A 26,629-nucleotide genomic window follows, 5' to 3' on the forward strand; every position below is an offset into this window, starting at 1 on the left:
GACAGTATGGCCTGGAGCGTATTATTCACTTGTTATAACTGATAGCTGAATATGCAAATGCATTAAAGAACTGACAGAAGTAGAATTATTTTTTCTCTTCTGAGAGGGAATACTTAATGAGATCCCTTTGCTATAGTCCACTTTTCTGGACTGTATTTCATCTTTAAGTTGATAAAAGTTATATTTTGCACCAAAAAACGTTTCACATGAACATATGACAACTGTTATCTGTTATGTATGTAGGTTTACAGGTCATTACCATTTCTGTCACCGAGAAGGATATGTAGCTATCCTGCACCTGTTGTTCTTAACAAACAATAAAATTTAATCTTACCTAGTAGCCAGAAATGTGTGAAGTGTTACCAGGACATGATCTCTGTGCAAATCCCTTGACTCGGCCCTAGTGCTATAAATTTTGCTGTGTACTCTGTCATGGAACTGAGGGAAGAGAAGCGATGCAGAGAGGGAATTGTAGATCAGATCAAGGAAACAGAAATAGACTCTGTCAGGAAAAAAAAAGGCAACTGGGTGGTGGAAATAGGGTGGGGGTTGGGAGATTTTTCTTTCAGTAAGGTAGATTGGAGTTGAGTGAGAAAATCCAGGGGGAGGTGGGAAATGGAGGAAGATAGATGGCATTAACAGTTTTATGAAGATCTTTTGGGATAGATTTTTTTATTTTATCCCCACTGTAGAAATGAATCAATTTATCTGTTAATGGATTTTAAAATTCCCATTTAAGGTCAGTAAAATTTAATTGTCCTCCCAGACATACCTTTGCATATTGTAGTTCTAAATTTTTCCCACAGTAAAATTTCATCAAAAATTAAAGGGAGAACTGGAGTATAATAAAAGTGAGTTGCCTCAGTAAAATATTGTTTCAGTATTGTCTGATCTTCTACCTCTCACAGGGCCAATGCAGCTGTTACACAGACACTGCATCAAATGTCAGTTGTGCACTTTCCAAATTCTAACTATGTAGATGTTTTGAAAGAATTATGTTCTGGACCATGCTGTTACGAACCTCATCAAACATGGCATCAGTCTTGGGACTTGCAATGTTTTAGCCCTCAGTAAAGCATTCTGTTAAATAAGCTAGTTCAAAGTTCCTGGAGGATGTGTCTTACTCTTTAAAATTCCAATTTGGAATAAAAGCAAATGTGAAAAAAATTTATGTTTTCTTTGGAGATCAGTTTGATAGAGGCAGAATGATCTCTGCTACCAGTATTTCCATAATTCATGGAGTGTTGAAGTGATATTCTCACTTTCCCTTTCCCAAAGTATGCTTGGGGTATTTAATGACAATCCATTTTGACTTTTCTTTATTCTACTCTGTGCGTCCTTTCATAGTTCACCTGAGTATGAAGTTGACCAACTAGGAGAAAAATCATAATGCTGTTTTGCAAAACCTTTTTGCACATTCTCTCACCTCACCATCAGTCCACATTTGCCTGATGGTTTTCTTCTTTTCTCTCTTAGTGTACTATTATCCAAACCAAATCGCAATCCAATGCAAGATTGTTTATTCTCACATCAATGATGTATCCCATACACTATAATTATTTTCCATAAGCTTTTTTGCACCTTTAAAACTTTATTTTTTCCTCCATGGATGCTAGGTATGATTTAGGGTTTTCAGAGTGCTTAAGGCAGTAGAAATTAATATTATGTGGGTTTTAACCCTACTTAATACTGGAATCCACAACTGTTTTCTTCCTCCTTTTTCATTATTGCCCTACTTAAAGTAGGGCATTTTGTAAAATAAAAAGTCTCAGAAAGAGGGAAAAAGAGTTCTGTGATTACAATGCCTTGAATGCTGCAAATATGCAAGCAGATCTCTAGAGACTATCTCTAAAGACTACACAGAGTACCTCTTAGTTATCACTGCATAAGTCAATAATAATGATATGAATACAACTGGTCAGAATACTCATCCAAAAATACCCTCCTAAGATTATCCCTTTTTCTGAAAGATCGATTTGAAAAGCAGCAAAATTAACAATGATGGAAGGAAATGCATTATATTATCTTTTAAAATTTGCTGTTCTTTAACTTTCAGGCATTTTTCAGAAGTTTTTCTTTAGTTACATGTGTTTGGGGACAGTGGAGAGAATGTATGCACCATGATCTGGAAGTACCCACATTATAAGAAAGAAAATGTCTGTGACAAGGTAAATGTATTAATTTATTTATATGGTAGTTTTGACATTTTCCATGAAGCAATAGAAGTTAGCCACTGGGTTAATCAAACTGTATTTGTTTTTATTAAATAAACTTGTATTTGTTTTTTTATTTTGTATGAATGGCCAGAGGTGAAAAATATCTTGTTTTGCTTATACAGGGCTATTAATTTTAATGACATGGAATTAATGCTAAAACCAGTCTAGGTACAGAGGACTGTAACTCTTATAAGCCACTGCACTACAGGCATTTCTTAATGTACGTTTTGAAGAGAAAAGCACTTAAAGCAAGTATTTTATAAATCGAAGGAAACACTTCACTCACAACTGTTGCTGGAGGATCCACAAAACTGGTATACCTGCATGACAAGCATGTACCCTAGCGATGCCAAAATAAGGAAGAAATCTAGGCACCTGGTGACTGGCCATTTTGGTGCTAGACTTAGACACATTCATCAACCAGCAGGTTTATATTGGATCCATTAAGTGTAAAAAAAAATATTTGGGGATGTTTATTCTAAAAATTGCAGACAACTTGCTGCACTTGTTTTTTTTGTGAGAACAATATTCAGAACAAGAAAAAGGTTATTTCATTCTCTGATGCTTTAATTCAATTATATCCTAAAACTCATTGTGTGCTTCAAAAATAAATTAACTTGAGATGTTATTCTGCTCTCCATCTGCTGCATTTCTTTAAATGTATTACTTCCACTCCTAGATCAGTTTAAGTGATTTTTTTCCTATCAAACCCATAAGCATATTTTCTTTTTTTTTTTATTGCCTCTGTTCTAGAAATTGCCCCATAAACCATGTGACTCTCTAGTTTACTCTTTTTTCCCTTGCATGAAAAGCAGCCAGTAAAATGGAGCTAATGGCTGTTTTATGTCTATGCTGCTGTAGACTTTGTAACAGCATGCTTCATGTTTTCCATCTGTGGTCTGTGTCTCATTTGCACAAGAGGCTGTGTGATTGTAGAGCAAATGATCAGAGTACAGTTGCATTTTTGACCCTTGATGCTGAGAGGCAAAAGAGGCTACTTGAGATAAGCAGACCTTGGGTCGTAATTCAGCTGGTTTCCTCACTCTTGGATGTTGCCTTCCAAAGCATTTCTGCTTTAGTTTGATCAGCTGGTACAGATGCTCAAGATTTCCACTGTAGTTTTAGCCATGCTAAATAAAAGATGTAAAATGTCTTCATAGCAGAGTGTTTCCTGTCTGCTCTTCATGATGTATGTGCAGCTTTAAGAGCAGTGAAGGAGTAGAATAAACTTGTGCAGATTTCTCCCAAGTATTAAATGAATCTTGAATTAGTAGCATAGCTAAATGCTTATGGTTAACTAATAAATCACAATTATACCTGGTTAATAGGAGCTTGAGGAAAAACATTCACTGGTTACCAAATGGGGACTGGTCAGAAAAACTGCAGTACTTTTCCTAAGCATTTTAAATACTGTAAGATATAGTAGTATTGTGCAACTTTGAAATCTCTTCATACTTTTATATTCAAATTATTATACATGGAAATCAACCATGCTTTCATTGGATTAAGGGTAGCTGGTCTGAGACTTGTCCAGGAGGCCAAAGAAGTTGGTACAATTTCTTTAAATACATGATTTGAGGCTGGGCAAACCATTTATTCTTGCATTTTTTTTTCTCTACGTAAAATACATGTAGTACTTGTGTACTTGAAAAACTTTTTATCATGTGCAATTTGCATTTTTAAAATTGCTTGGCATCCTTAAATGAAGATTTATTAAGAAATACAGAAATAAACAAATCTTCAAGATAGATATATGTGCAGTTGAACAGATGTCTGTCTTGATACCTTTATGCTGCTCTAATACTGCCTTCATAGAGACAAAAATTGAACATCTGTTCAGTTTTCAAATTATATAGTGAAGCTGAGTATTCATATCATGCTGATAGGAATCCTAAAACCAAAAAAGACCAGTTTCATGCCACTGCTCCAGTATTTAGTACAATTAGTCTTGAGAAGTCCTATGTAATTGGTTTGTCTAACTGTGTTAGCTGAGGTATTGAGCTTTGAATAACTGATTCAAATCCTACCTCCTTCCCAGTAAAGCCCATAACTTTTAGAAATCTGTTTCATATTTTTCACTGCTTGTTGTACATAGGTGTGCTGGTTTTATCTAGGGTAGAATTCAATCCCATCACAGTAGCTGGTAGGGGCTGTATCTTGGATTTTTGTTGAAAACAGGGCTGATAACACAGCTTCCACTATAGCTGAGCAGGGTTTGCCCAGAGCCAAGAGCTTTTCTGGCCCTCATCCAACCCCCCTCCACCAGCGGGGAGACTGGGGGTGCCCATGAGGACGGAGAAGGGACAGAGAAGGCTGGGACAGCTGACCCCGCTGAGCGAATACCGTGTGGTGTCATGCTTAGCATAAGTATCAGGGGAAGAAGGAAGGGAGAGGACACATCTAGAGTGATGATATTTGTCTTCCCAAGTCATCGCAACAGGGGATGGACCCCTGGTTTCCCAGAGATGGCTGAATACCTGCCTGAAAACCACAGGAAGTGATGTTCCTTATTTTGCTTTGCTTGTGTGTGAAGGTTTTACCTTGCCTATTAAACTGTCTCTATCTCAGTCCACGAGACTTTTCCTATTTCCTCCCCCATTCCACAGGGAGAATGAGTGAGAGGCTGTGTGGGGCTTAGCTGCTTGCTGGGGTTAACCTATGACAATGGCTTATGAAATTCAGAGGTTTCTAGATGGGTTACAAAGGAGGCTGGGACACAAAGATTCTGTCTGAAACACATACACTATTCAAGTTTTCTTTAGTCTGTGTCTGTATTTTCTAAATCGGAGTGAGAACACTCTAACTGTAAAGGGCAGAAATCAAATCTGATTTGAATCACCTCTCTTTCGGCACAAGACTGTATATCCTAAGGGGTGATTCGCCGGTTTTTTTTTGTATCAACCAGACCAATTTTTCTGAGGAAGGAAGCTGCTATTGTCCTTTTCTCTTCTCACTTTGCCTGGGATGTTCTCTGTATCGCTGGTATTTAATGAATCCCAAAGCATCCTCCCCAAAAGAGAAAATATTGGAAATTTTCAATCTTCTTTTGGGAAAGAAGGTTCCTTGTTGAAACAGAAAGTGAACTTAGAGGCAGCAGTAATTTTCTCCTAACAACACTTACTTTTCTCAAGGGAAATGACTTCCAGCCCAGAAGGTGAATACTGTAGGTAAGCAATGAAAACATTAGGAAATTACTTATTATCATCTTAGATTCTTTTTTCTAAACAGCCACGTGTTTCATCATTAAACCTTTGTAATGATTTAGCTACTGTGTATGAGGAAGTGGTAAAAAAAATAGATGTTAGCTGTCAGTGAGATGTAAGAAAAATATAGTAGCATAGAAAAAAACTCTTCATCTTTAGTGATCAAGTGATTCAGTCCTCTGAAATATTAATCTAAGTATAATGGTGACCTTTAAAATAGTTTTATTTTATTCTAATCTATTTTCTAAGACTATATTTTTGAGTTTAGTGATGTATTTGTTGTTTCTAATTTGCAAAAAATGTAAAAATGGACACATAAACCACTTTTTTCTTGATTTACTACACAGGCCACTAACTCAAATAACTAAGGTAGTTGAACCAAGGTATTTTTAAAGTTATTTCACTCTGTTTAGACTAACATCTGCCTTCTTCAAGGATTCTACTTCAAATCAAGTCCTAAGTATGTGACTTCTGTTGCAGATGGTAACCACAGGTAATTTCCCCTTCATCAATTTTTGCTTAAAAACTGCTTCCAAACCCTTCTCAAAAACAGCCTCTGAAGATGAAACTATTTTCTTTCCAAAGCTTCACTGCCGAAAATGTGATAATTCCCAGTATGTGTAAGAACAGATCAGTTTTTTGTAAAATTAAGGTAGATGTGAAATACTTCATAGTTAAAAGTTCTGTAAGTGAATAAGTTATCAATAAATGTTATTAAATTATTGCATTTTGCTAAGAAAATATATCAGCATTTCTAGATGTACTTTTGATACTGTGAAAACTAGGAATACAAAATTACTCCAGTTAACTGTTTCATATTCCATTACAACACATGGAAAAATACTAGTTTGTTCAATTATGCTAGGTATAGGTTTTCACAAATTGCAATATTCAATGACAGAAATCAATAAATAATGAGAAGGTATAGAAAAGTGTAAATAGTAAATTAGTTTTGCACTGCCAGAAATAAATGAGGACTGAAATATGATAAATTCTTATATTATTGAGGAAAACGTGCAAGTCTGCAGGTGAATCAGCTGATCCAGTGACAGCAATGTGGATGAGAATTTTTAAACTGTATGATATTAATAATTTCTACCCAATCTTGTCAGTTCTTTCTAGCCAGGAGATATCACAGTATTTTACCAAGAGGTCAGTATATGTTTTTGTTTTGTGTGTTGGAAAAACTAAGGTACAAAGAATAATAACTGGATGTTCTGGATACTCACCATGCCACAGTGGAGTGTCTACCATAGTGGAGTGGAAATACGGCTTGCATCTCGTGAGTCCTCTCTCTTGACTGAGTGGAAGGAAATAGTTGCTATGCTAAAATTTCAGAGCTCAATTCATGCTGTTGAGTAAAATTACTGATTCTACCAAAATTCAGACGTACTTCACATTATTTGAGGCTGAGTTTCATGCAGTCGAACTACATGCCAGTAATTACGGGATTTGCATTAACTTATCTCCAATTATCCTTGATATTCATTGATCTATTTATACACACGTAAAAACTATTATGAGAAGTTACTATTAGGTCATTAAGGCAAAAACTTTACATCTCCAGCTTGACATTTAAAAGCCAGAGTTAGAAATTTAATGGCTCAGTATGATAGATTTGTATCCCAAGAAAAGCTCTGGTATCTGTGATGAGAAACTATGCTGGACCTTATTAGTGGTTTGTTTTTTGTTTTTTTTTTTTAACACTCTCCTGAACCTAGATGTCTCATAATAATTAGGGAGCAGGTGTAAAACCAATTTATACTCCATGTGCTTTTGGACCAGGTAGAAAACCAATTAATCTGATTCTAATAGACTGTAATGGGGAAAGTAAAATTCTAAGTGGTGGGGCTGGTCCAGACTTTCTGCAGAACTCAAAAATCATGGGAAATGTCTTGCAATTTTTTTATGCTTCTGTCTCTAGTTGAACATAAGAAAAAATTGTCTTGAAACAAAGAAAAAATAGTGGAGGACTAATCACCCATCCATTTTCCAGTGTTCAGTCCTAAATTATACTAAGAATCTGTGAAGGAGAATGAAAAACATTGTGTGTCCAAATTACCATCTCCAAGAAGCTGTGTGATGAAATCCAGATATAGGAAGTGGACAGCATCTTGCTGCAGTGAATCGAGAGCCACAGAAAGGAGTTGTAGAGGTGAGAAAGGAAGGAAAGGGTGAATCACTCCTAATTACTGAGATATCTTCCAGATGTCACCTCTCATAGGCACTTCCACTGGAGTAGTGGGGGGAGAAATGCAGCAGCTGAGGTGCTATGAAACTGATGGAGCAACCACCATTAGCTATGGCAATTAAACTGTGGGAATGACATATTCCATCAAAAGTTATAGGTAGCTGGGATGATACATAAGCACAATTAAGTTTTTCATAAAACAAGATCAAGAATGTCTCACAGACCATTTCTCCTACATAAGTAAACCAATACGATATTTTTAAAGTATTGTATGCCCTCTTTCCCCATCCCCCAGAAAGTAAATTTGCATTTTCACACAATCAGAGTAGAAAAATACAAGTATCTTATTCTAAACAGACAAGTAATGTGCAATAATCATGCAAAGGAGAGCTTTTCATCCAGAGAATGAAATTCTTAGTAGCAGAGGTGATCAGAAAATCCCATGTTTATGAATCTTTAAGCAGCTGAAACTGATGGGATTAACACAGTGGTTTAATAGAGGATGAGAAGAGAGAACATAGGCAAAGAACTTTTCAAATCCTGGCAAACAGAATAATAAAAAGGCAGCAATTCATAGGTTGAGGAAATTGTATTGTGAAGAAATGATTTTCAAAGCTATCTGAATGGAAAACTTGTTCAACAAAATATCATTTCTCTAGTGCCAGTCTTAAGAGTGCTTAAATGGACTATTTTCCATTAACAGAGCTTATAGTTATTGTAACAGCAAAATAAACTGTAATTGTTGGCAGACGTAGGAATTTTAGAGATCTCTTGTGCCGCCCTGCATTTCCCAATAACACACTGTTTTTCTTGGAAGTTGCACCACTTTCTGTACTGTAGGAATTAATAAGTCCCTCCATGGATGTTGAATGTTTTTAGCCTTTCTCTGCATAGTTTTGTGACCAAACCTGCCACACACCAGCAGATCTTGTCGCTACCAAAGGAAAAGAGCAAGTGAAGTCCATGTATCAGCAGGCATTTTGGGTTGCATCTGTGTGTAACATTTGAAGTTTAAATTTTCCATTGATTTTTTTCTTCCATCAGTAAATGAGAATTTTCTTGGTTTTATGTCACTGAGGAAATTTTAGTTACTTTCCATGTCATTTTTTGTTTTATCGTAGCATTTTAATTTACATATAAAGGTCATACATTAATTCTCTAGACAACTCCTGTATGAAGCAATCATAAACACCATAAGGTATGACAGGAATGCCACCCCTGCCACAAAGAAATTAATTCAAGCCTACTGAAAGATATTACTATTAAAGCAAAACCCCTTTGCAACAGGAGTTGCCAAAATGTCTGACATGCCCATTGTCAGTATCAACTTTTTGAACTAAATCAAACAACAAAGCATTTAAAACTCCATTTAGAGTCCTCTGTAAATGTTTTTTGACAAATCTTCTTCCCAATAAAAGGAAAAGTGTGGCTGAATTAAGTAGATATTCCTCTTAACATATGCAAACACAAATGGGCAGCATTAGTGGTGTTTGTTTTCTTAAGAAAAAGATAACTAAATATTTACTGGCTGTGAAAGTGAGCATGAGACAAAGCAAACAATCACAGAGTTACTGAAAGAGGAGTTACTGTAGAGTCTCTGTCACTGAGAAAAAAAATTACCTGCAAGAAATGTATTTTTTTTCTTCTAAGGCCTTTCTGTACAAAAGGATAACCACATATCTATGCAGATATATAGATGGATAAATATATCTCATTTTCTATGACTAGAAACATGTATGAAAATTACTGTTTAAATAATCTTGTAGTAATTCTTAATTAAAACAGCTGTTCTGATTCCAAGAACATCTTCAAATAAACAATTGGAAGTATAATATTTGTTTCTCTATATTTTCTTCCAATGCTGTGCATTTCATATCATTATATTTACTAGTGTCAAAATTGATGAAAGCTGATCATTGTGGAAGTAGGCTGTAAAAGGACATACACAATGAAAAAAGTATCTAAAATTTTAAAAATTATTTATTTAATTTATATACTAATTTCTTTGGTTTTAAAGGGGAGCAACCTTTGGTTTTGGGTAATGACATACACTGTGAATTCGATTTTGATCTCTGTTCCACACCTTTGTTCCCTAATGTTACAAACTACTGTGTAATCTAGGTCAAATTTGCTTTGAAGAATGGGTTTATCATCTTTCTTCAGTTTGTCTTGTTTATTTAAATTTTAGAAAAATATATTCTACTGGTTGCCTTTTGTTTTACAGTGGCACAATTCTTACACTAATACTCTAGTCTTGATGGGGGCTTTTAGATGCTGTTGGAATACAGATTCTTTTTTTTCTTGAAATTTATTCCATCATTCTTGAGAAAAAGCATTTTGAGATAAATTTAGATCTCTTCCTAGAAGAGTAACTATGGAGGTGCCTGTAAAATTAAAGTGAGTATATCATGGACTTTACTTACTAATATAAATACCTGACTTTAATGGGTGCTTAAGTATTTATCAGTTCTTGGTTGTTCTATCCTCAAACCACAAGACTTAGTGGGGTCTCACTGCAGCTTATTTGACAGCAGCAGAAATCTAATTCACTGAAGTCTAATTCTAAATTATTAACTAGTTTGTCAACCTTATGGCAGATCTAAAATCAACAGTGTTCTCTTTGATAACAGCAAGCAATGTAGGTTGAGTAGATTACAGTCATCAGCTAAACTGCATCCACAGCTATTCTGTTTTACCAAAACAGCATTAAAGTAGCTGAAGTGTATTCTCAAATATCTCTCTACCTCTTTAGTGCCAGTCCCTCATTTTTCTTCCACAGCCACAATATCCCTCATGAAGACACTGTGTGTTCTTTTTCAATGCTGTTAACATACACGTTGCTATATCTGTCCTTTTCCTCTACCTCATCTGTTCTTATTTGACACACTGGCAGCTGTCTTGGGAAAGAAAGGAGAAAACACATTTCCTAAGGACTGGGAAGAGCTAAAGGTCTTTCATGGCTGTAGATGTGCACTGGTGTGCTGGGAAGTGCTCAGGTGCTGGCCTGGACATGTTAGGGAGGTGGGCAAATGAAATTATTGTTCTGGAAATTGAACGCATTCAAGGCACTCCATGAGCCAGGTGACAATATGATATAATGTGGGAGTGAAGCAGCCAAACCTTATTTCTTTCTATATATACATTGTCACAAGAACAGGTTACACGTAAGCATACTTGGTAGTGTTTCTAAGTTCTAGACTACTTGGGAGGAAAAAACAAAGTGCTCAGTCAAGTTGAATGCAATGGAGAATTATTGAAAATAAATAGTTTTACTTATACAGTCATACTGGGCTTCTAGATATTTGTAACTTGTCTATCTTTAGAGAAATTACATGAAATTTCTGTTCCAAGAAATGTCCAAGTTTCCTTCTGAAGTGACTGCTGCATCTCATTGCTCTTTACAGCACTGAAACAAACTGTCACTTTCCAAAAAATCCTGTCTTGCTTTTTCCCTGAGGAATAAAAGCTAGGAGATGTTTGAGCATCTTACACTGCTAGAAGTCGCAGTCACATTGATAAGAGTGTGAGGTAGAAGCCATTTTGCAGCTGGATAGTCCTTTATGGAATTTCCGTTTTGGAAAACACTCACAAGTCTCTAGTGTTGAACCTTCAAAACACAGGAGAAAAGAAGCTATTATTTTAAAAATAATTTTTTAAAAGTTAATTAAAATTTTAAAGAAATGAAATGTTCTGAAAGTCTTGAAATTTTCAGTGTACAATTTTTAAGAGTTTATGTACTTTATTCTTTAGGGGGGAGAGTCAAAGGAACTGCACAAAGCACTGCTTTTTCTATAGACTCTGTGTCGTATTTAAAGGATTTATCTGTAAATGGATACACTTTTCAGTGAAAATAGGTGTAAGATGAAATCTCCCCAGACCTCAAAAGAGGGACTGAGTCAGCATTGCTTTGTTTTATTGCCTGAACAATACATCTACATATTTACTATATAGGATGTATTCATTGGTGCTCACTGTAGCACCATCAGTATTTCACATGTGGGTTTGGTTTACCTCAGCACCTACTTTAGTATGAAACTGGATTCTCAGGCATTGGATTTCTACAGGTGCACGTGTGTGTGTGTGTGTGTAGTGGTTGTTCAAGAGAGGCTTTGTGGCCAGGGTGACCAAGGTGTGGTATTATTGTCACATGAATCTTCCCAAGAAGCAATTTGTGATTGGTTTTGTGTTCTTCATGGAAGATTGTTCTCAGAGGTTTTCCTTTTTGCTATTCAGTACTGAAAAATTATGAAGACTCTTTTTTAAGACTAAACAAGCTTCTATCTCCAGAATGGATTTTTTTTTAAATTCATCTGAGTATTTTAATTTCTTTTTTTTTTTGCCCCATGGAGTGACAAGTGACTTGTCATAACTCAGGAAACTGTAGTGTACTGGCACATGACTGCAAAAATAAAAAAAAGTATATAATATCCTTTTGACAGAAAATATTGAAAGCTCTCATTAAAGATATCGTTAGTGATATCTGTTGATACATCAATCACGACATGTTGGTTTATGTAATTTGGCATTATATAGCCACTTCTGTATAGTTTCCTATTTAATGATCAGGAAAGGATATTTTCCTGTATATGCATTCTATTGTATTGTGGCTGAATATTTCCTGCCTTTTTTTTTTTTTTTACCTGAAGCTCCTTACATTTCTTGTTTCTAATTAGGAAAAAAAGAGTCTTTTGCATATAGAAGTGAAAAATTTCGTGATCTGTAATGTGTAAGATTATTGACTTGATGCACATTTTGTCCTTAGTATTCTTGGTATAGGTATCTTTAACTTGACTATGTTCAGGGGATTAGAAGCATGGTTCTTGTGCCAGTAGATCCATGATGATCAATACTAATCTGCTGTTTGTCCACTTCTGCCCAGAGTGAGTGCTGTACCAAACAAAAACAGACTTGGTGGGGTAGAGGCCAATTCCCAGGGCAGCTCCATCAAAGCTGCTTTCATGATAAGCATGATATTTGCGTTCTTTAACAAAGGGTACAACACAGACTTTTGCATTGCTGGTAGCAGGGTACGGCAGGTAAAGCTTCCTATAGGTGCTCAAAACATGTAAAAGGAATTAAAAATGAAAATAGCCTTAAAATGTGAGAGGATTCTTGTGTAATTGATGCTCATTTTGGACATGTGAATTAAAGTATGAAATTAGTTCTATGGGCCAAAGTAAGGCATTTGTAGTTTGCTAGCTCTAACAGTCAAATGACATGGTTTCCTTCCCAGAACTCTCTTTGGAAGGACTTTCTCTTTTTTAAATTTTATAAGAGACAATGAGACTATGTCATTGCTGTGGTGATCCTGTCTAATGAATGCTTTATGTCTCCCTGCCCAATTGGCCCTGCACAGCTGACATCAGGAGCCCGCTGTTTCTAAAGCAGAAATGCTGAATGCACACTGAACACCACAAGTGGGACAACTGTGAATGACAAATATGTTTCAGACACCTTTGTGTGTTTTCTTTTTGGCATGTGTAACATATACACTTCTCTAGTTTGTGCACACATCATGCGTTAAAAGTGATCTGAGCCCTGAGTACCACCAGTAATTTGTTACCACTTATGATGGTTGTGACAACAGAGCAGTTCTCCATTCTTCTGCTGAGACCTCTGCCTTAGCTGCTTTCATTAATCATATTCCTGACGTCAGAAGCATGCCCACTGTTTCAAGCTGAGAAACCTAACTTTTCAGGAGGATGGTAGACAAGCTACTGCAGAGTGGGTATAACCTGCAGGAAGTGGTGCCCCTAGGCATACCACAGGAGAAGAAACAAATTATAAATATGTGATGACCCATCAGTCGCTGTATGTTAGTAGTGAAACCATCTGGGTCATCTCCTACAGGCATATTTCTGTTGTTTAGAAGCTGTGATCAGGGAGACAACACTCACTGGTGGGATGGGGCAGAAATCTGCACCTGACATGACAGTTAGCATTTAGGAAATATAAAGTGCACATGTGTGGATGTCTCCCTAAAGGTGCCTTGTTCTTGTTACAGAGCACAAGCTCACTTTCTTAGAGTTAATGCATTAATAAAGAGGCTGCCATCAGCAGCCTTTTAATATTTGTACTCTTTCTAAAATAACAAAATAGAAAATAGAAGTGTCTGAATCCCACCTTTCATCTCACAGATGGGATCCACTTCCAGCTCCCACACTAGCTGTAGCACAAACTAGGAGGCTGACAAAGCAATCTCTGTGCCTGGTGATCTGCCCTGAAATGACAGAATATATTTGTAAATGTTAATAGAAAAAAAACAAAAGTGCATTTTTCTCATATCATTTCTCATAATCTTGTGTATAAAGTGATGAGTGTAGTGGTTTGTATTCTTGTAAGGAGATGTGCTGCTGCACATCCAGGATGAGGATTCATGGAACACTGATGTAATTGCAGCATACCAGAGGAGCACAGCCTTGTAACCCTCAGCACCTGATAGAGCAGCTGCATTTGGTTAGGCTCAGAAACTCACAAAAACTCATTGAGGTGTGAGTCAACACATGGGTTGAAGATACATGAAATAAGAAAGGTTTAAATAAATAAAAGGTAGACAGCAAATATTCACAAGACATAATTATCAGAGGCTGTCATAATAGTGATTAGCCTAACTCCTTAATCCTAGCCTTTTAGGTGAATTAAATACTAAAAGATTGCTTTCTACTACTTAGATGGTGTTTACTGTTCTCTCAAAATTTAGGACTTTCATCTTCCTTAGAAGAGATGCTTAGTATTTTTAGAAACAGGTGATCAATGTCAGAGATCAAGACTAAGTTTTTTATCATCAATAAATTCAGCTAAATGGTGGGAAAAAAATTTTAAATCTAAATAGATTTGTAGTGATAATTGTTAATTTTATTTATTGTTTCAGACAATCATGTCCTTTCCTTGTCCAGCCTCAGTTTCCTCTATGGCTTGAATTTTAGTTTCAAATCTTCAGTAAACTTTATTGACCTCTTAACCCTCCAATTAACTTTTTATCTTAAATGTCCTCTTTCCCTTCACATTCCTCAAAATCTGCATCTTAAGTGTTAAACTTTTAGCTGTGGATTTTAAATAAGCAGGTGCACTTCGTTTAAAGATTGAACAAATCATAGTCAGAAAACAGAGAATTTAAAAATTTTTAGATTCATGAAGCTGGAGTCAGCCAACTGGTCATTCCTATGACATTACTCCCTCAAAAGCCACACCCTGTCTTTATTTAAAGTCTGTTTCAATATGTTTTTCAGATGTGAAAATTTTTTCCACAGACTTGGGGGTTTTTTTTATGTTTTCTCAGGGAAGTTTTTACTTTTCTCCTGTTTGGAGCCAAGGGATGCTGACCAGGCAGGATTCTGCTGCCTGCCCTTTGTGGCTATGGGACAGCAGCGTGTGCCTGTGCTCTGGTGCATGGCCACAGCTCCAAGCTGGCCACCCTGTGCCACAAGGAGAGCTCCTTGGGAAAGCTCATCCAGGCTTTTGCAGGGCAGTGGAAGATATGCAACAGCTGGTAATCACCCATGGAAATTGATAATTATCTAATTATCCTCTATCTGAGAACAGACTTGCTGTATTCTTTTATTCTGAGGTATTATTTACACTCAAACCAGTCTTAAAATTAGCTGCTCTGATACGGTAAATGTTTTAAGATTTTTAGATGTAATTCCACAAAGAGATACGTCAAGCTCTAATTCTACAAATTCAGTTTTGTTCTTTCAGCCTGAATTTCTTTTAATCCAGCTGAAGTGAGAGAAAAAATTAGACTGTCACATTTTGCCTTCAGAGGGTCCCTCATTTTCATGGGATTAACAGGTCAGTCCCTGTATGTGGCTTGCTTATTCTGCCACTTCATTAGACAATTCAATGCTGCAATATTATAGCAGGAGCAATTTGCACACTACATTTGAATTTTAAAATAAGTAGTTTTTGAATATTATCAGTGTTCCAGGAAGGAGGATGTTTAGAACTGTTTCATATATAAGGGAAATGGATGACCTTATTAAAGTATTTGTCTCTAAACTTTAAAATGTTGTTACAGAAATGATCTATACTGTGTTTTACTGCAAAAATGAATATTTGTGGAAAATAAAAGTAGATCAAAAGAAGGAACTTAAAAATGAAACCCGTTTGAAGGTCTGCTGCATTTGCTGGTAGCATGAACTGCTTTGCTTACACATGCATATTTATAATTTTCTTCTCCAGAAGCCAAACACAAAGCAGAAAATTTCTTTTTATCTGATATCAGTGAAAGTGATAACCCTTACTGATATCACTCTGCTTTCTAAATGCAGTGTTTCTGCCCTATCCTTGTCTGACATAACTGCCTATAACCAATATATGAATACAGAGTAACATTGATATTTTTCTTTTCTTTGTAAGCATGCTTCCGTGAATATACAAACACAGACACATTATAAATATATATAGTCTATGCAGATGCAGAAAATGCAAGGTAAGATCCATTTCTAAGGGGGTTTTTTTAACATTTGCAAATCCTACAGCTATATTACCTAGCCTAATGTTCTCAGCAGATTCTGTGAAGAGATTCACACAATTTATGTAGTGTTTTGCATGCAGGAACTCTATAAAATTATGTAGGCATCTGTTCCTGCAGATGCTTTTGGAGACATGTTGAGCTCTTATTGAATGCAGTTACAGTATGCACACTCTAAAAATTATGAATGTGTTGAATCCTCTCCAGGTAAGAGCTAAAAATTGATGTTTCATTTGTTTCCTAAGTCCCACATATACATATATATGTGTGTGTGAAGGCACATATAGAACACAGATTTAGTGACTTTTCAATGACTTCGGGTTTTGAGACAAAAAATTAACATCCTTTTCATTGCTTTCTTAATGAATACTGGGCTGCTGACTTTTCCTTCTTGCATGAATAAAAATAGAACATAAAAAGAATTAAAATATCTGCCCCTTTTTCTAGCTCCAGGTAGATAGGAGCCTATCAAATACCAGGTGTTTTTGAAGCAGAAAGATACTGAATTTCTGCTGCTTTTTCAGTCCTCTCAACAAGGTTTGTGTTCAGGCAGATGGGAAAGACACTTTTTTTTTCAAACTCATTAATACTGTTGAAAATACTATCAGAATTTTAAACTATTGATAAGCTACTGTGGTTTTGGAACATTTTAGAATGCATAGTTGATAATACATCCCACTTGTAAAATCACAAGCCAACACTATTTCAGATTACAAACAAGAAAATAAAGTTAGGAGTTACAAGTATAGGCATTGATTTGAGGTGTAGAAATATTGTGCAACTTGGTAAAAAATAATAAATCCAAAAAGTGGGAAAAAATACAGGACTTAAAGGCATGAAGTTGAAATTAGATAGTGTGTTGACAGGGGATTTAAATATCACCTATATCAGGAAAAGTCAACTATGATTTTTAGCTTTTCTCACCAATGCCATGAATTGGAGAAGCAATGAATTTTTCTTAAGCCTCAAAACTTCTGCTGCAAATGGATTGTTGCCATATTTTTTAAAGTATCTCACCAGAATGCTATTCATGAGATTAATGTTCTGAAAAGGGTAATGAAAGTTATCGGTAAGAAGAAAGAAAAATATATGAAAGAAGAAAAACAAGAAACATGCAACATGGAGAAGTGTTTGACTTAATTTTAACAAGCTCATACATATATTAATTACCTGATTAATGATATAACAATACAATTAGCAGATGTAAATATTCAGATGTTAAATATTCAGATGTTTTAACAGTTGAGAAATTGTTTAATGTAATCTATCTTTTAGCATAGGAGTGTGTGTGCTTGGGATTTATAGTTCGACTTTTTCCTACCGAAATTCTGACTCTGTGGAAAGAACAACGTTCTAAGAGTTATTTGAAGCTTAATTTAATTTTATGCCATCATTCATCTTCTATTGCCATGTCATATTTTACTTTATATCTTCTCTATAGTGAACTGCCTATGGAATAACAGGTGGACGCCTTTATTCATCTTGAAAATTCCCTTCCAGGAGGAGAGATGAAAAATTATCTCCATTTGACAGGTGGAGAAATGGCACAAGACAAGGTAAAAATTGTTCAAAACATCCAGTGATTTTGAATCTTAATCTAAAATGACAAAAGCTTAATTTTTTCAAGTAATTTACCATTTGACTAATATTTAGTAATTATTGAGCCACTTCTGTGATATTCATGGGTACTCACTAAGCTTTGTCAATCAATTCTGTATTTTGGTCATTTAATGAGATATAACATGAAAATGATGGTCATTTGTGAAAGGCTGTACTAGAAGAAAAGGTTGTTAACCATTACACAGAAATTCTGAAAGAGAAGACAGCACCTACTTCCGTGGGGTGAAGTGCAGCTGCTCACGGCTGTAATGCATTGTCTCTGTTTTGCAAGAGGCTTTTTTTCTGCATCCTTCCCACTGGAAATAAATACCTCAGTGTTCAGTCATTGGCTTGTTCCTTGAAGCACCCAGTTCTATGTATAAAGCAAGAAAAATCTGCAGAGAATTGACTGTTCTAAGGAGAATGCCCATTAGATTTGGACAGGCAACTTTAATTCTTCTAAAATGTTGTGATCCTTGAGTTTGTTACCTTTTTCATACACGTTCTAAAAATAGTCAGGAAAATTATGCATTTCAAAACTTAGACCACAATTAGAACTGTGAAATATTTCTGAGATTGACAGATAAGTTTCCTGACTGGTGGGCAATACTCACAGATCATACTTTTTTAGTTTGGGGTCAGATCTTTTTGTGTTTGGGGAGTACTATTAACTGTAGTCTCTTTCCACCCCCTCTTACACGTATTTTTGCAAGAAGGCAGGAGAGCACAGAGAGCCTGGGAGGGCAGGACCATTGCTCCTCTGGCAGCCTCAGCTGCACCAGCAAGCAGGCAGGTCCTGTTCTCCAGAGGAATGAGCAAGGGCATGTCACTGACAGACTGACAACTGTGTGTTAAAATTCAAACTAGTACAGCACCAGAAAATCAGCTGTGAACTAGCAAAATGACAATAAAAAGGGTAAATATCATTTCTTTACTGTAATTGTGGAAATAGCTTCCTTTTTTTGCTACTTTAAAAATTAATAGTAAAGTATTATATGATAAGGCAAATAGCTACCATGGAAAGTTTTAGCCTTCATATATGAAGTTTAACAAAATTATAATAATCTGAAAACAGATCCAAGTATTGGAAAATGGCATACAGTATTTACTACAAGCGAGCTAATATTTATAAGTTGAGCAATGATCCAGAGATAGATTCTGCAGATGAAGTTGAAGTTTAAAAATTACAGAGGATGATATATCTATTCCTTTTCAAGAAAAGGAAGAATAATCATAAAATTATTTGGGTTGGAAGTGACCTTAAAAATCATGTTTCAATTCCCCTGACATGAGTAGAGACACCTTCCAGTAGACCAGGTTGCTCAAATATCATTGAACACTTCCAGGGATGGAGCATCTGGATCTTCTTTCGGCAACCTGCCCCAGTGCCTCATTACCCTCACAGCAAAGAATTTCCTCCTAATATCTAGTTTAAACCTATTTTAACCTATTCTCTTTTCATTTTCTCCCTGTGCTATCACTAAATGCACTTGTATATTTTGTAGGAAGATCTATTTTATATCAAGGCATATGTTGAGATTCAGTTACTGAGAAATGCCTCTGCCTCTGTCCAAATTAAAGAGCAAACAAGACCATATGCCAAAATCACTAACACAGATTTTTTTTTTTTTTACAACAAATGTGAGGTAGAGAGATATAAAGAATAAAAAAGAGAGAAGAGAAAGAGATCAAGTACAAGATAGTAAACACCTGTGGATCCAGTAGTGTCTTGATGGTCTTTCTTCACTCTGGACTTCTTAGTGGTGGGGATCCTGAGGTTGTTGAAAACTTTTCACCCTTTATACATTTTAGCAAACAAAGGAATCAATGTTCATTGGCTACACAGTTCTCCTATTCTATTGGTTAAATTCTGCCTTTGCTTCTAGTGCTAACTAGTCCACATGCTCAGTCTTTCTCTTCTTTGGTGGGTGTTTGAGTTGGTGGGTTGTGATCTTCCCCTGCCAGAATTACTTTGTATACAATCAGAGCTGATTCAGCACGGCTGCTAAGTTGTCTTTTCTTGTGGTTCATAAATTTTGTATTCTTTGTGTTGAATATCAGTGATGTGCTCTTCTCCCTCAATTTTGCTAACTTCCTGCTAGGTCTGAGAAGACACCCAGACAACAGTGCCACCTTTATCTTATGCCAAGTTCTCTCTGTGATGGCTCAACTTGCAGTCAAAGTTCTGGATATCCATGCAGGAATATTTGGGAGTGCTTTGGTGTTCATTGGTTACAAATGCCATCTGTCCCATAACTTGGGATGCTCTTTGTTTGAGCGGTGATATGTGTACAAGCAGTTACTTCACACAGTTTGCCATAGTGGTAATTTCTACCCAGATGTGCTAACCAGGATGAGCTAGCCAGACCTCACCTCTGTCAGGCCTGGGGTTCATGCCATTCTGCTCCTCCATTCTGTTCTTATCTCATGGCAAAGTCCTTCTGTGGCTTGAAGAGTGTTTGAGACAGGCACCTGTGTTCTTTAACTCCTTACAGTATAAGACACATTTTTGACCTTACAAGTGAGTCTGTAACACAAAGCTCATGATTCTTTTGTAACAAGCCAGTAACACATAAGGCCTTACAAAGAGTACACAGAGAAATTCAGCATTGTTCAGTCTTGCTTTTCATAAATTTCTAACACCTCCAGAAGTAATATCATTCTAAGTGACATTAGGAGTCTATTGCTGTCTCTGGGGCATAGCACATAGACTGGCTCGCCAGTTTTATATGCATCTGGAACTGCTTTGTTGTACTCATATTCATAATTCATCAAAAAAATGTTTTAAATACTAATATTGATTATTTGTCCAAATTTCTTCCGGGGACACTTTGAATGACTAATTTATTACTCATCAGAAACATTCAAACTCCCTTGGCTTCTATTTTCTAATGCAAAACTTGTTTATTATGGACAAAGGGTTTCATTGTTATCTACTTTTCATGGAAGTCTAGAGGAACTTTAAGGCATTAAGGAAATAATAGGCAGAATTCTCTTCTGACCTGTGTCAATATAAACATGTTTCAGAAGTCCTATGATAATTTAAGCATTGCAAAGTTTTTTAACAGTGTCACAGCATGTCACTGAAACCTAATTGTGTATAGTGTATTCCCACATCTGCAATTATCTCATCTCACTAGCATGAAACTTCATTAATATAGAGTATCTCATGCTGTTGTGTTCTGAACAGCAAGCAGTGAGGGAGAGATTGCAGACAAGACCCTGAAGCCTGAAGTTTGGCTCATTCATGGCAGTTTGTCAATTTCTCACCTAAAGGTTTTGTTCTGTTCATAGTGTGAGGTTATGACTGTCAAGAGAATTTCTGTAAAATGAAATTTTACTTTCTTCTACATGTCTCTGGAGCTGAAGAAAGATCAAGCCTGGCATATTTATAGCTCTGCATAAGAACATCTTTGGCCATCACTGTCAGCATTATGTAAAACTTGCATGGAGGAGCATGAAAATACTATTAAAAACTAAAGCAGGCATAGTGTGGACACAGAAACCAGCAAAAACCCCTTAGTACACAAAACTACTCAGTGGTTTTCATTATTTCATTCTCTTAAAAATTCTGAGTTTATGTTGAACCAAGATGTCCATCCTATTTACTACCATTCATTGCATGGCAAGGTGGATTTTTTTTTTTTATACTTTGACAATCAACAGAAGTTTTGAAATGTTGTGCCTATCAGCACTCAAATATAATTATCATTTCACAAGGCTAACTCTTTGGTAAGAATTTTTTTGTGAATTGATAAAAATACATAATCTTTGGCCCACAGACCATATATTACTTGCATAAATTAATATTGCTTGTCCATATGTGCCAGAAATAATCTCATGATTTTTGCATGAAATGGTCAATGGTCACATATTCAAAAACATGATTCCCCAGCACTGCAGCATTACATGCATGATTTATGCAATAGAACAGTATTCACTGGCTTCTTGTTCCTCCCACACGGAGTAATGTCAGTCTTCCTAAAGCAGAGTTGTCTTATTTCATCTGTTAATCATAGCATTTGTCTTCTGAATTTTGGTATAATTTGATGATAATTGAAATCACAGTTACATTTTTCTTCCCCAAATTGTACTGGCATGCTACGGAGAAGGATTGCAATGAATTTTCTCTTAAAATTTATCAAGGAGGGGTAGGTAACATAATGCCTGACTTATGTGACTGCAAGATATTTCCTTGTTTTTCAGCTGTCAATTTTCCATGAAATTGAATTAAGATATTTCTTCCAACTAACAAAATTGTAGTGATATTACACTGACTTTTATTGCCTAGAAGCAATGCATTAGATCTTTATCTGATTAGAGCATTGGCCACCTTATTGATTACATCAGTATTATCCTTCTGTGAGAGCTCTGTAAAAATCACCATCTTACAGAAATAGCCTATTAGCTATGGAAATTATTAGTATGCTGGCCACTGGCTGGCAGAGTCAGACTGTGCCCAAGTTAGTAAGGCTTCCTTTTATTTAGCCTTGTTCTCCTTTGTACTGTCAGAAAGTTCAAATAAGATACTTTTAACAAGATTCTTCAGAAACTCTGTCTTCTGTAAATTTGAATTGCCCTCTTGATCACATATAAGAGCATCTGACAGGCATAATAGAGATGCAACTCACAGTGTCACTTTTGATTATTTAAAATTTAAATTGAATTGTTCAAATATACTGTGAATAGTTGTGGATACCATTAGACATTTCTTTTATGGCTTTAGAAGTTTCAGTGTAGTGTATTCCTTTATTATATCTTTTCCAATTTAAGCTTCATAATTTTTTTAAATAAGTTTTTCTACATTAACATTTCTAAATAATCATTCAGGTCCATATAGAAAACATTCCTAAATACTGCTATTCTCTAAATTTTGAGTTTCAGCAGTCTTACATGAAAAGTGAACACTGCAAAAATCCTAGAAAATTATTTTGAGAGGAATCAAAGGAGAATACTTAAATAGATGTTCCGTAATCCTTGCAGTTACTGACTCAGACTAGAAACCATATTTCAGAGCAAGGAAGCATAGGTCAGAGGATGTTGAGCTGTCACTTAGGGGCATAAATATTCACAAAAATAGTGGTTTATTTTTAAACATAACAACAGGTTTGTCCTTAATACTTCTTTAGAAATGCATACTTTAGAACTCACAGAATCGCTAAGATGAAGACTGCTGATGAAGCAAAATGATGTTTTGCACTTGAAGTAAAACAACATAAACTTCAGCAATTATTCGAATTCATTCCACAAACCATGTATTACATAGCCCAAGTATTATATTGCAAACGTAATACTTCCAGCCAGTGCCCTAAAAATGTAATAATATTTTTATAAGCTTGTCCTCTTTCCAAAGAAAACTAAACCAGAAATTTTAAAAGTATATAATAGATGGTCATTATTCTTTTGCTAGATTAAGGTTACTTAAAAAGCAAACAAGCAATTTGTTTCTTACCCTTTACAATTTAAGTAGGTAGGTCAGATGAAAAGTGAGATAGTAGGGTCACAGTAGATAATGCAATTATTCTCTCACCATGGTTGCTATTTACTTTTATTTGAAGATGAAGATGTTAAGGTAGGGAACACAACACAAGAATAGGACAGTGAAGCAGCAGCATTAAAAATTTGAAGAAGGGGAGTCTGTAAACCGACACAGAATTGTGGAATTTTAGATCTAATTATTTTAGTAATTTCTTCGTATAATTTATAAAAATGTGTTTCCTGCTTCAGTGGCAGTTTTATCTTATGCATCTGGAGGTCCTATGGTTTCCCTCAATGACCTTTGGATATTCAAACAGGGATAGTCAACAGTTTGGTGCTTCCCTTAGCAACTCTCAGTATAGCAGTAAATTTAAGAATTTGCTGATTCCTTTTCAATGCAATGAGTTTTCTTTACCTATTTTATCTGTAGAGTATTTTGTGACATCCTGAGAGAAGCTCATATGTTATACTTTCTCATTCCTACTTTTGTCAATATTCATCATTGTACAATCAATAATTTATCAGCTGCTTTCCTACAGCAACACAAAGTAAGTGACACAAAGCCAGCTCAAGAATATCTGTGTTATTCATGGCTCCCTCATTCACTTGCTTTTAGTGTCACATCTCAGCAGTGTCTTTATTTATGCAGTTATCATGCTGCTACTGTGGACCTTTGGCCCAAAGCTATGCTCTAAGTCATTGGTGCCCATTTTGCACAATCCATTTTACTAAGTGGATACAATACATCCTGGGAGAAGTGCATTTCAGTGATGAGTAACAAGGCAGAATCTTAAAGGAAACAAAATCTTTTTGCCGTTTTGTTGTAAACAGTAGTTTTCAAAGTTGTGCATCAATTATTATTGATCTCATTGTGATGCTTTTATAGCAGGTGTTACCTTGCTGCATGAATGTTCTGAAATGAGATCAAGAAAGAGTATTACCAGCATAGAAGAGCCATACCAACACTCCTTGCAGTAGGACTATGCATTGCTTCTGGAGAGGAAGGTACTCCCACGGTGATTAAAGATTATTCTAATCATTATTTCTTAAACAGATTTAGAAATGAGGGCCCCTCTTTGGCTGAGCTTTCTCTTGGGCTGTATTAGCAAGTATTCAGAGAGCCAAGAGAAGTAATTCTTCCCCTCTGGCATCTATAAGACTGTGTCTGGAGTACCAGAGCTACTTTTGAGCTCCACAGTGCAGGATGGTCTGTGGCATGGTCACGGAAGGCAGCGGGGAAAGTTAATCTCTCTATAGAGGTGAGAGGGTACAGAAAAGCCAGAATCAGCCTCCTCTAGGAGGTGCACAGCAGTAGCACATGAGGCAACAAAACCAACTTGACGTTAGGAAAGGTTGGTTAGATATTAAAGAAAAAGGAGTTGACCCTGAGCGCAGTCCAACACTGGCACAGGTTGCCCATACAGGCTGTTAAATCTTTATCATGGACATATTCAAAACAAAACAATATAAAGTCCAAAACAACCTGATCTAAGTCGAGCTATTTAGAGCAGGAGGCTGGTCTGGGTGACCTTCTCAAGTACTTTTTAAAAGGTAAGACTTAGATATCAATGACTCCATAAAAAAACCCCAAATGACAGCCTAAAGGAATGCTTTACAATATGAAAGGAAAGTGATAAAGAGAACACTACAAAAGTTTATATCCAAATTGTCTAATCTGTGTAACAGATGCCAATATTTGGATCAGGAGGGAAAATATAAAACCATTAAAATATATAAAAGTATAATACCATACATGTTTACCAAAATGCTTGATTATTACCAAAGTAACTAAGGAAATAATATCACATATTTAGGGCGCCTAAATTATGTTTATTGTAATTGTGCTTGTCATTGCAGTACATTTACATTGTAATTGATACTCCTGGCTTAAGGTGCTCTGTGGCTGCTCTGCTGGCATCATATTTTATCTTATTTGTCAACCACAGCTTGTAATATATTATGACATGACATAAAGCTGTGCAACATAAAAAAGGGCAAAAAAGGCAAATAATCCACACTGACATAATTTCTGTAGTGAAAAACAATTTTTTATTCTAATTCAAGCCTCAGAAAAAAATACATATCAATTGTAAATCACGACTTCTGTTAATCTATTACCTCCTGAAAGAAAAATAAGGTTTCAGAGATATTTTTATTTTGTTATAGACATTATTTCTCTGGGTTTTATAATATAAGGAGATTAGATGTCCTACATAAAACACATTAAAAGTGCACTTCCAAAACTCTTTCTTTTAACAGATAATTTTAATTACTCTGCAAGTTTCTTTTCCATCACAACGGCTACTATGATAGTAGAAGATAAAATATATGTTAAATCCTTAAACTAGCAGATCAAGTCACACTAATTTGAGTGAAAATAAAGTCTGGAAAAATAATGGAATTGGAAACAGTTTCACTGAAGACAAAAAATATCCTTTGAAGAAATACTTTCAGTATTTTTCTTCTTATAATGTCCATGATATCATCTCCCATATGTTGATAAATTTTTCATCACATGCACATTTTCAAATAGAATTGCAATAAATGTTTTTTTGCTTACTTCTTAATAGATTATCCTCCATCTACTGCAGTTTAAAACTTCATGGTTAGAGTTGCTACAGGATTTTAATTTTTTTCTGGAAAGATTGCATATATACCACTTCTAATAATTTTGTGAATGCATGTTATTTTAAGGACTTTATTGACAAAAAATTTAATGTCTTTTTAAGTGTTGTGATGATAGATTTATTGTGCTTTCATAGAAACTAGCTCTTACATTCAAATGATAATCCTTCTGGTAATATAAGAATGACTGTCTCTGTAATACACATAATGCGCAATCAGTTGGTGGTTTGCATACCCAGTTTCATATGTGTAGATTTCTGTCTTTAAATACAGCTGTAGCAGTAGGCCAAAGGACACATAAATACTTGGATTAGCACAGACAATCTCAAACCACAATATCAAAGAGTATCAGCAAGAGGAAGAAATTGTCAACTGTCTTCTCTGGATGACTTCATAATGCATGCAATGTAAAGTTACATGTATGAATGTTTAAATTGCTCTTTTATTCACAAATCAAGTATGGGCATAATAAAATTTTGGTATCATTCTATATAGGATTTTGAATTCAAGGATTTTTTTCTGAAATTAAAACTCAAGCTAGTTCCATCAAATAACCCAGGTGATTGGCTAAGTAGAGAAGGTCTAAGATGTAAGATTTGTTTTAGATGGGTTTAAAGAATGATAATTTATGTTAGAAATTTTTATAAACTCGCTGTTCTTGCTCTCTATTAAGCTTTCATGTTTATCTTTATAACCAATAGATGAGAAATTGTGTGGGGGGATACAATATAAGAAAATAAAGATAGTGAAGGAGGTAATCTCACCCCTGAAGAGTTGCAGCTGTAGTAATTACCAAAGAATGGGAACAGGCCTGCCCTTAACAGGCCACAGCTGTGTTTAATAT

At 35.6% G+C, this 26,629-nt stretch overlaps 1 long non-coding RNA gene across 3 annotated transcripts; it reads left to right on the forward strand.

Moving 5' to 3' along the window:
- The first annotated feature begins 2,063 nt into the window (after positions 1-2,063).
- LOC132079736 (uncharacterized) lies at positions 2,064-26,243 on the forward strand. 3 transcript variants are annotated; one of them, XR_009419446.1, is made up of 6 exons: positions 2,064-2,168; positions 15,309-15,401; positions 15,969-16,041; positions 17,525-17,639; positions 24,047-24,165; positions 25,420-26,243. It is a non-coding gene; the product is annotated as an uncharacterized LOC132079736 (long non-coding RNA). The 3 variants fall into 3 exon arrangements; XR_009419449.1 differs by having other exon boundaries at positions 24,050-24,165; XR_009419447.1 differs by lacking the exon at positions 25,420-26,243 and having other exon boundaries at positions 24,047-24,233.
- Positions 26,244-26,629: the final 386 nt, after the last annotated feature.

This window comes from Ammospiza nelsoni, chromosome 1 (assembly GCF_027579445.1).
Source record: "Ammospiza nelsoni isolate bAmmNel1 chromosome 1, bAmmNel1.pri, whole genome shotgun sequence".
Lineage (NCBI taxonomy): Eukaryota > Metazoa > Chordata > Aves > Passeriformes > Passerellidae > Ammospiza > Ammospiza nelsoni.